Source organism: Phalaenopsis equestris, unplaced genomic scaffold (assembly GCF_001263595.1).
Source record: "Phalaenopsis equestris unplaced genomic scaffold, ASM126359v1 Scaffold000002, whole genome shotgun sequence".
Lineage (NCBI taxonomy): Eukaryota > Viridiplantae > Streptophyta > Magnoliopsida > Asparagales > Orchidaceae > Phalaenopsis > Phalaenopsis equestris.
The window spans coordinates 8195425-8205611 of record NW_018164444.1 but is presented as its reverse complement, the minus strand read 5'-3'; positions in this window follow the sequence as shown (position 1 = coordinate 8205611).

Genomic DNA, 10187 nt, shown 5'->3' with positions numbered 1-10187 from the left:
CAGGTCCAAGACATATCACAATCCTCTTCCGAACAACCTCTTAGCTTGTTAGCACACTGAGATATCTTAACATATTTTTAGTGTTCAAAGTAATAAATTGAAATCTTGGATAGTTGATTTCGGAGGCCTCATATCATATGACGCGAGATATTAATATCATAAAAAATTACAACCAATGTACAAGTCACTCTGCAGTTTGAATAGCTGATAGTTCATTCTCACCAATAGCAAAGATTGGATCAGTCGGATTAACAAAGGAACTTCATCTCTACTATATTCTTTATATTCCAAAATTAAATTGCAACATACACTCAATCAACAAACTTACTCATGATCTAAAATGTGTGGTTGAATTTTATTTAAATTATTGTGATTTTTAGGTGATGGACTCGGGAATGTGATTGACTGTGTTTAGATGCATGGTGATCTATACTTGCTCAACGAAAATAACTTCATCAGTAGACAAGGTCATCCATTAAGGTGTGCTAAGTTAGTTCAAATTCTGCCAATGTTGTCTCAATTGAAAGTTTAAGTCATGCTAAGTCATTGTCGTCTGTGTACATGAAAAAAATATTTCTGCAGTTATTACTCAATAAAAAACTCAAATTTTTATCAATGTAAAGCTTGTCAACTTGCAAAACATACTAAAAATGTATACTCTAAACTATAATACAACCATTCATAATCTTTTCCTTTAATCCTCAGTGATATATGAGAACCCTTAAAAATAAACAACATAAATGGGACACAATAGTTTGTGAAAATAAAAAAGTCTCATGAATTTAGATTCTGAAATGCCCATATATGATGATATATTGTATATATCATAATATTAGTGATGAAATTCACTGAGTAGTGAAAATTCTTAGGACTTTCTTATCGATATGCAATTTTTTTTTTAATTGATATATACATAGGGAAAGTCGTGTGCAATGAAAACTGCAAGCACGCTTTGGGGAGGGATCTTTTTATTCTATAGCAACAAGGAAAAATTATCTACTCCATCTGATTAGTTCCGGGTTCGATAAGAACTAGAAAAATACAGCTCTTTTGTATACTTAAAGTCATTCTTGTTAACTTTTTCCTTTTTATAGTTTCTGCAATTAGAATTAGATTGATTATACCTATTTGCACAAATACCTCGGGGATTCCCGATCGTTAATACATAGAGTCCTATAAGCATATCTTGAGTTGGTACGGAAACGGGATCCCCAATAGCTGGAGACAAGAGATTCATATGAGAAAACATAAGTAAACGAGCTTCTGCTTGAGCTTCCAAAGATAAAGGTACGTGAACAGCCATTTGATCCCCATCAAAGTCTGCGTTGAAGCCCTTACAAACTAAGGGATGTAAACAAATAGCACGCCCCTCCACTAAAATGGGTTGGAACGCCTGTATACCTAATCTATGCAGGGTGGGCGCTCTATTCAACAATACAGGATGCCCCTGCATCCCTTCTTGAAGGATTTCCCATACAATGGGTTCTTTTTCCCGAATTTTACTTTTAGCAATCCCTGTGTTAGAAGCAACATCTTGTCTTATTAGACCACGAATTACAAATGCTTGGAAGAGCTCTATTGCTATTTCTCGAGGTAATCCACATTGATGTAATGAAAGCAAAGGACCTACGACAATGACAGAACGCCCCGAATAATCGACCCGTTTACCAAGCAGAGTCTCACGAAATCTTCCTTCTTTGCCTTCAATTACATCGGAAAATGACTTGTAAACTTTATTATGACCATCTCTCATGGGTTGTCCGCGGATCCCATTATCAAAAAGTGTATCCACGGCCTCTTGTACCAATTTCTCCTGACACATTACATATTCCCCTGGTGTAGATCTACTTGTTGCTAATAGATCGGTAAGAGTATTGTTCCGACAGATAAATGTAACTCTCAAATAATAAAATTGGCAGCATCAAACACCTAAACAACATCGTCTCTAAAACTCAGCTACACATCAGGATAGTTTGGGAAGTTACTGAGATTCCTCCTCAGGATCTGTGACATCTCCTACATTTTCCTTTCTTTAGACTCCTGAAATAAATTGTTCCTATTTGAGTTACTCCCACTTGTTTTTCCACGTCCTACCGTGAAAACCTAAACTTTGAAATTTTGAAGACTAGTACCTCTGATCATTATAGAGAGTTTTCTCGAGTGACCCCCGTCATTTGGGATGTAATTAACTATAGGAGTTTGCCTCTATAGGGAACTTGGAACCCAAGTAAAATAAACTCAATTTAATTTTTATAGGGGTTTGCCTCTATAGGGAACTTAGAACCCAAATAAAATAAACTCAATTTAATTTTAAATTTTTATATTAAATAGGAAAACTTGTCGGGCACACATAAAAAAATTCGCAGACCAAACGGATGTCACAAATCCCTTAGTTTGTGTGATTGGGTCTATTGTCGAGGAACACACTTACCTTTCGGGAAGGTGTAGTATTCGTGATATCGGACACAATTATATAGACTATTGGACGAATGAGATATATTTGGTCTCATTTTCCAAAATTAAAAACATTACTTTCAAAACTAAAACTATATACCCCTTATATTAAATTAAATTTCCAAAATTATATTTTATTTTCAATTTTGAAAAAAGTTGATTGACAATGTTATGTAGTGTAATGGATGGTGAATGAAAGGAATAAAATTATTTTCCACATTCTATAGTTAACATGAAATTTTATTCACAAAGATTGGAATTACAAAACATATTGCGTGGAACTCAAAAATAGATAATATGGAGTCCTTATGGTAAATGTGATATGATACATCACAAGAAAATCCTTTCTTATTTATTCTAATATTTTTGATAGCCTTACAATTTTATTTTAGTTTTATTTTAGTGAATTATGTAGAGTTTTTTTTTTTTTATTGCAAATTAGATGATAAGATTTTTACCAAGTTATCTTCCTGCACTCTCACCACTCCCCACTCTTATCTCTCAAGGATTCTTTCTCCCAACCAACCAGCCCTTTAATCCTTTGATATCTACATCTCCTAGAACCCGACCACCCAAAAAAAAAAAAAAACAAAACAAAACAAAACTTCATTACCCAGCCTGCAGTTATACCTCTGCGGCCTTGTTAGAGGTAAGGCCTAGCATCCAAGCCCTAGTATCTTGTTTCCCCACTCTCATAGTCATTTCTTCAAAATGGATGTTGCAACTTCTAAGGGAAAAGAAATCTGTATTGGCTCCATAGCTAATGACTACTGGCAAAAGATAGAGTTTAAAGGCATTCCTCCTCATTATTCTTCTTACAAAATTTTATTGTCACTACTTCTAAAGATGCTTCAAAGCACATCTAGAGTGCAAAATCAACTAGCAATAGTGGCAATGAAGATCATTCATCAGATGAAATTTTTTTGTAATTTCTGATTTGTACATTTGGAGCTGCAAAATCAACTAGCAATAGTGTCTTTAAATGCAGTGGTGGCAGTGCCAACAGCTTCTAATCTGATTTGTACACAGAAACTTGAATTAAATTTAGATCCTACCTTGGAATTAGTACTTTCCTAATTGCTAGAACAAATGATTTAGAATGACATCATAAGATTAGTGATCCGAACTCATCTAGGATTTTCGCTCCTAATGATCATCCAATTGGTGGGGATATTGGTGATTTAAAACTATTTATTTGTTGGCTTTGGTTTTAGAATTTATAGTACAAACAAGCTAGTAGAAAAAATTTCAATTGTACATGCTAGAAGAAACAGAAAAAGCAAAAAAAATATGCCACCGTTCTCTAAAATGCACCATACTTCCAAGTTATACAATTTAATGAGAATCCATGGGATTCCACTCCACTAGTTATGGTTTATTTGCTACCTTTAGGCCTTGTAGGTGTGTTTTTAATTTTAATTCTCTTTTCATCTACCAATTTTATATAATTATTTCTTCAAGTACAGTTTCATTGAATGATAATAAAATTTGTTTGGCTTAAAAAAGCCCATCTTTCCAGCTACCTCATAGCAAGAAGAAATTAAGTAAATCAAAAGCATTCAAATGAACAAGGAAATAGGAGACCAACAAGAAATTCATTGTCAAAGGTCAATGATCCAGCTAACATTAAATCAATTCTCCTTCTACAGCATATTGAATCTTACAAAACCATCAAGAATGCTAAAAAGCGGAAATTTTCTATCATATGCATTTGTTTGAGCATGAGAAAGTATGGTAAATAAATCTGGAAACAATCTACATGGATGCATGGCACATTATAGTAAATATATACGTTTTAAACATTTAAGTCTTATAGAAGGACTTTCCCCTTCAGAGTACCTAAAAGTTGGTTGGATAAAACAAATCTAGAATTCCATGTTCACGGAAATCTCTTAAAGATTTACCTATGAAAGAAAAAGTAATTAAGCCAATAAATCGTATTCAAAAAGCCAAATTAGCAAATTATAGCGCTTCAAGAAAAAAATGTATGACTTCCAGTTTCAAAAAAACTGCATGGTCAAGATTAACAGGAATCAATTAGATTCAAATCCCAGAGCATTTATGGTTTGACGAACCGGATAAGTGCCTCCAAGTGGCAATTCAGCCTGTAGAACGTAATATATACTACATTAAAGTAATGACATCTACTTAAATTTTCTGACTCTGAAGATTTCAATTTTGACCAACTTGGCTTTCCAAGCAAATTTAAAGCGTCACAGACAATTTATTCAGTAAGACGTATTCCAAATAGCCATTGTGACCAAAACTTGGATAAGAAAATGTAAAACCTGATTTCAGATTCCCAGTAAAACATATTGTTCTTAGACCCAAGTCTATATGAAAAAGGTTATTGTTAGTTTGACAACCATTTATGAAATGCAAGACAAAACCAATAAAATAAAGGGAGAAGATTTTTTTAAATAAAAGGGAGGTATTTACATACATGGCATTTAATTCTTATGTATCTACATATCTAACACCTAAACTTTGATATTTAATTATAGAGCACCTAAATTTTTAAATCACCAAAAATGCCACCAATATTAAATTTTTAAAGTGAAATACAACTTCTAATATGTATGTTTTGATGTAACTGAGACACTAAAGTGGCATACAAGTAAATATTAAAATTTAAGTGTCGGATACGTAAATATATAATAATTATGTGATTTGTGTGTAAAACACCCCTACATGAATCCATATTTGAATTAGGTCAAGGTTTGCGAGGTCATCACCCTAACAAACATCACAACTTAAGATGGAGAAATTTAGGCAATCGCCGGCTATGATTTCAACCTTAGATGACACATCACAAGTAAATATGATTATTGCGAAAAGTAAGAAAGATTTAAACAGATCAAAAGATAATATTAGATTTCCAATATGAAATCTGTGGAGTCTGAATGTGAAGAAGAAGAATAAATCCAAGGACATTGTGAAGGTTATAAGTAATTACGTGTTGGAAAGATTAAGAATAGGGATGAGATTGCGATAATATTATAGAAAGTTAAAAAAAAATTGTTGAGTTGATTGAGTTAGTGATGGGATGATTGCTATAAAGATAATTCTTGGTGAGGCTAATATAAATATGACAAGTGCTTATAGTCCTAAAATTTGATTACAAAGTAATTTATTAAGAAAAAAGGAATTTGGGGACAAATGAACAAACTAATACAAATGTATGCTTGAGAATTCATTCATAGGTTACTGCAGGATGAGCCATTAGAGGATTCATGATGAGTATGGAATAGGAGATATAAATATAATGGGAAAAGCTATATTTGATTTCATAGTAGCATGTAAACTAACATTAGTGAATATATACTTAAAAAAAAAAGACAAACATCTAGTTATTTGCTAATGAGGAGATAGAAAACCATAAATAAACTAATTTTCTTAGAAAAAAAAATAATCAAAAGAAATAATTGCTTAGGATAAGGTGATAGAATTTGAAATGTAAAAAATGATTAATCATGCAAAATAAGTGGATAAGAGAGGGAAATTACAATTATTAGTTAAATCTAGGGTATTCAATATGGCTTAAAAACCTAACATTACTCGAAAATTGAAATCACTTGAAACCCATATCATCTTTTTGTTCAAATTGACCTTAAGAAGCAGTCAACATACCAAGCTAGCCTCGAATCCAACATGAATTAAGCAAATTTTAGATTAGATCAAGCTAGCTCAACATCAAATCAAAATGTAAATGTGTATATGTATGCCCGCATCTACACATATTTATATTCAAATTGATGCGCATGGACATTTATGAATTTACAGATACATATATACGAGTTTATACATGATGCAACATGAATGTGAAACTAAAATGCAATGCAAGTAAACTAGATACAAAAAGGAAGTCAGAAGATGCAATGTTCGAGCAGACATTTTTTTGCCAAACTTTCCTTCTTTTAATCATCACTTTAAGAGCTTTGAAAAGTAATGAATTAAATGATTAAAAATGCAAGTCCAAACAATCCAACAATTAAAGCTATTATTCAATAGAGAACAGTTGAAATTCAGAATAATGAGGAATGAAGCAAAATTCAGAATAATTTTTTGTTGATATGAAAAGAGATATAAATAACTTTTCCATGAATCCTAGAATAAAAAAGCTAATAAAAATAAATAACATGAAAAAAATATATATCACCTAATATCTCCACGAATTAAATCATATTAATTATTTGGAATAAAAAAAATAACATAAAATAGGAAAGCCTAAAATAGTTAGGAAATAACTACTAATCAAAGGAAATAAATATAAAAATAGGAAAGGAAATAACACTTTAATCAAAGGAAATAATTTATTCCTCATAATTTCTCACAGGAATAAATTATTTCCTAGTATAACTCCTAACAAAAACCATGTTAACCAGCACAAGATATTAATAGATGAATTAAATGATTAAAAATGCAAGTCCAAACAATCCAACAATTAAAGCTATTATTCAATAGAGAACAGTTGAAATTCAGAATAATGAGGAATGAAGCAAAATTCAGAATAATTTTTTGTTGATATGAAAAGAGATATAAATAACTTTTAGATGAATCCTAGAATAAGAAAGCTAATAAAAATAAATAACATAAAAAAAATATATATCACCTAATATCTCCACTAATTAAATCATATTAATTATTTGGAATAAAAAAAATAACATAAAATAGGAAAGCCTAAAATAGTTAGGAAATAACTACTAATCAAAGGAAATAAATATAAAAATAGGAAAGGAAATAACACTTTAATCAAAGGAAATAATTTATTCCTCATAATTTCTCACAGGAATAAATTATTTCCTAGTATAACTCCTAACAAAAAGCATGTTAACCAGCACCAGATATTAATAGAAAAGTATGGAGAACAAAAATCCATCTACATATGATCTTTATTAATCTTGAAAAACATATATTAGAGTACCATAAGAATTAGTTTGGCGTATATTAAGAAAGAAAAACACATGTCAAAAGCATGCAAAAATTGTTAAAGATACTATGATAAAAACATAGTAGCATTAAAAGTAATTGTAAAGTGGCTGAAGAGTTTCTATCAAGGATCAACATGGAGTTTATTACTTTTTTTCATAGGCTATAAAATTCTTAAAAAGGAACATTCAATGTAAGTAGCCCTGGTTTATGGGATATTGCAAATGGCATTTCTGATTGGTAAAGCAATTGCTAAAAATAAATGGAAAGCTCAATTGATACAATGTTTTAAAGATTGAGGTTTGAGGTCTATTTATTAAAAGAGCAAAAATTGAATATATCGTATAGAATTTTTCGGGTATGATACTAACAATTATTAAGTAATATTATTAGAAAATAAAGAGATATCTAGCTGTGATAGCTTTAAGTATCATAAATCCACTATATAGAAGAATGAGCATAAAAATAAGGACATTATTTCTAAAGTTATTAGTGTGTGGTCAAAATTGAGAACTTAATATCAATTGCATAGCTCTATGGTAACAAATAAGCAGAGAAAAACCTTAGGAAAAATGAGGTAGGCACAATAAAAAAATTAAAAAAAAAATACAATTGCATAGCTCTATGGTAACAAATAAGCAGAGATAAACCCTAGGAAAAATGAGGTAGGCACAATAAAAAATAAAAAAAAATAAAAAAATGAAACTTAAATGCCATGACTAAAATGGGGCAGTGCAACCATATCAAAAAGAGAGAGATGACATCTCCTTGCAAAGTCGATGGTTTGGAAAAGTGCTCAAAACTAAAATAGGTAAGCCAAAGTACTTTAGGAAGAATTTAGAAAGCAAAATAGGTAAGCCTAATGTAACAAGAATAAAACCTGTCTAAATGATTTTCAAAGAATAGATACAATGCCTTAGAAAACACTCTACGGGAAGTAATGAAAAATGAAGATTTATAAATCCAACATCAAACAGTCAGGATTGTCAATGATGATCCATAAAAAAATCAGAGCCAAATAGATTATCATGAATTTTAAATATATCATATGCATATGACCCTTCAAAAATACAAATCTTCCCCCAAGGACAATCACTGAGTAATCTGACTTATAAAAAAATGTGTCATGGTGGTAGTAATTAAGCTACCAGCTAGGTAACTCCCAATGACAATTTAGTATATAGGCCTACAAGAATGGACTAATAATGCAAAACACGTGTTCATAAAAAGGAATGATGAGTGAGAATCACATATGGCAAAAGTCATTTCACATCAAAACAACACTAAATAACAAGTGTGAAACTATTTCAAAAATATTTTTTTATAAAAAATATTGATCATCATAAGACAAGGTAAGAGAAAAGGAGGTCAACCAAGAATCAATGTGTCAAATCTGTTTGATACAGTTTGGACCTTAATAATAGCAAAAGTACGAGAATATTTCTATGTGTAGCACTAATATAACTGATAAGTTTTGATTCTAATTTACCGTTGAACCTATACTCCCGGAAACTTGATCCATCTTTCACCAGAGATAAATGGTCAAAATGTCGACTTTAAATCAAAATGGTCAATTTAGTAAAATCACACCTTATTAACATGAAATAAATAGGTCAAGAAAAACAGTGAAGTCTGCAGAATTGATATCTATCTGACTGTTAAGAGGATAAATGATTTCTAGTTATCATTTTTAGGACAATTTGCTATCCTGATCAGAGAAGGCTTAACTAACAGCATGTACCCCAAGGAAAAAAAACATTATATTTCCACTGAAACAATCAATTATGAGTGATGTTATTTAGGTTTCTAACCTAGAGCTGACAAATATAATCATGTAACTAACCACTGGCCTTAGGGCTATTACTTACAAGGTAATTTGAAAAAAAAAATCATTCGCATAAATCTATGGAAATATCCACTTTGCCATAAATAAAGAAAAAGCAAGTTGATGACATGAGTATAAAAAACTCTCTTCACTAGGGCTGTCAAAAAAGCTCGTTGTTCGCGAATAGCTCGTGTTCGGCTCATTAAGTAGCTCGTGTTCGGTTCGTTTGTTAAGTAAACGAGCCGAACACGAACAAATTTTTAAAGCTCAAATTATAAACGAGCCGAACACGAACAGCTCCTTGTTTGCCGTGTTCGGCTCGTTTTAACTCGAAATAAAAAAAATTATATAACTATTTAAATATTTATGTCTAAGTTTAAATCATAACACCTCATGTGGCAATGTGGTTAGTGCATTTTTTTGTATATATTTGATCCAGGTTCAAATCCCATACTTTACATCTATTTTTCTCAATTTAAGTTTAACGAGCCAATTTAGAACCGAACACGAGCCGAACACGGACACGAATATTTTGATCGAGCCGAACACGACCCCAACCCGACCACTCTGTCCACGAGCCGATTTCGAACACGAGACGATTTTGAACGCGAGCTATTTTGAGCGAGCCGAACACGAGCCAAGCCTGAGCTCACTCAAGCTCGGCTCGTTTACAGCCCTACTCTTCACGTTGTTGTTCTTATGGAACATAAACGCATCACAAAAGGATGCAATGATTTGATTCACAATAAGATTTAAGCTAACAAGATATAAGAATTCTTAAAGGTAATTATGTAATTAACCCATGGCCATAGGAGCATTATTTACAAGCAAAAGAAAAAAAAATAATTGCATAAAAACCATAAGAAAATCCTATCTCTCTTAAATAAAAGAAAAAAAGTCAATATCAAGATAAGCATAACATGGATTATGAAATCAAATAGAATGGCATGGAACAAGTTTTTAAAGAAAAGGAAAGAAC